General features: G+C 45.7%; 1 pseudogene; it reads right to left on the bottom strand.

Annotated features, from left to right (window-relative positions):
• LOC110328427 overlaps positions 1-458 on the bottom strand; it is a 3,086-nt pseudogene extending 2,628 nt beyond the window's left edge.
• Positions 459-1,472: the final 1,014 nt, after the last annotated feature.

Below are 1,472 nucleotides of genomic sequence, written 5' to 3' on the forward strand. Positions count from 1 at the left end.
TTTTTTTTCGAGACAGGGTTTCTCTGTGAAGCCCTGGCTGTCCTGGAACTCACTTTGTAGACCAGGCTGACCTGGAACTCAGAAATCAGCCTGCCTCTGCCTCCCGAGTGCTGGGATTAAAGGTGTGTGCCACCACGCCCGGCTAAGGCAAGTGTTTTTTTTAAACAACTGAGTTACCTACCCATCCTTTTCTTCTTTCTTTTTTTCTTTTCTCTTCCACCAACCCTTTCTTCTTCACCTTTGAAACAGTGTCACATGTAGTCCATGCTGTCTTCAAACTCATTCTGTAGCCAAGGCTTCTCTTGAACTCTGGACCCTCCCCTTTCTCACTCACTTTTTTTTTTTTTTTTGGCACTAGAATTATGTGTGTGTGCCATGCCCTGTGACCTCTGACCTGCTTTCCGTGGACTAGCAGTTAGAAATGCTTTCCGTAGCGGGTATTGGACAACTCCACCCATAGTGCTTAAATAATAGGGGCAATGGATCATCTCAGAGGTAGGCAGTGACAGGTGTGACAGGTTGACTCACTCAACATAATCACCAAGGACTTAAGCTCCTTCTGTTTCCACTCTGCCGTGGCATCAGAGGCACCAACCACCTGGGAAAATTACCTTTTACCCTTAGGCTATCACCTTGGTTCAAGTCCAAAGAACCCTAACTGCAAGCATCCACACCTAACAGTGTTCGAGGTAGGGAAGTGGGTCAGGAACAAAAGCCCTTTCTTCTCACAAGGCTGTCTTTATCTAGCAAAGCCTTTTTGGTTTTTCCTTGACGCACATCTTCTCCTCCTCCTCCTCGTGCATCCTACTCACCAAAGCTGGACCATGATGCCCACTTCTAGACTAATCACTGGTCCAGAGAACTTCTGCAATAGCTTTGTCTAAACATGATGCATCCATGGGTTCTGGGGATCAGAATAAAACTACAGCTTTTGTTAGCTATGAAGAAAAGGACCTGACAGTTGGAGAGGGAACCAACAGCAGCTGGACAAAGACATATAAAAAGTATGGGCACTGGAGAGAAGCCCTCCACAAGACCATGGCCATAGTAGCTCTCCTGTGACTCCAAGGCCCAGGCCCTCTCTGTCTTAGTGGACTCTCTTGCTGTGATGAATTACCCTGACAAAAGTGACTTTAGGGAGAAGGCATTTCTTCTGGTTCATGGTTCAAGATGGGACAGTCCATCATGGTGGGGAAGTGCAGCTTGAAGCAGCTGGTCACATGACCTCCACAATCAGGAAGCAGAGAGCATGAACTGTGCATTTGGTTCATGTTCCCTTTCTGATGCAGTCTAGAATTGTATCCTAAAACAATATAGTAGGTACATCTTCCCATCTCAGAGAACCTACTCAAGATAACCCTCCGCAGACATGCCTAGGAACCTGTCTCCCTGTCCATTCTGTTTTGCTAAATTGACAATTAACATTAACTACCACATTCTTCCTAGTGTTTTTTTTTTTTTTTTTTTTTGGC

Source organism: Mus pahari, chromosome 10 (assembly GCF_900095145.1).
Source record: "Mus pahari chromosome 10, PAHARI_EIJ_v1.1, whole genome shotgun sequence".
Classification (NCBI taxonomy): Eukaryota; Metazoa; Chordata; class Mammalia; order Rodentia; family Muridae; genus Mus; species Mus pahari.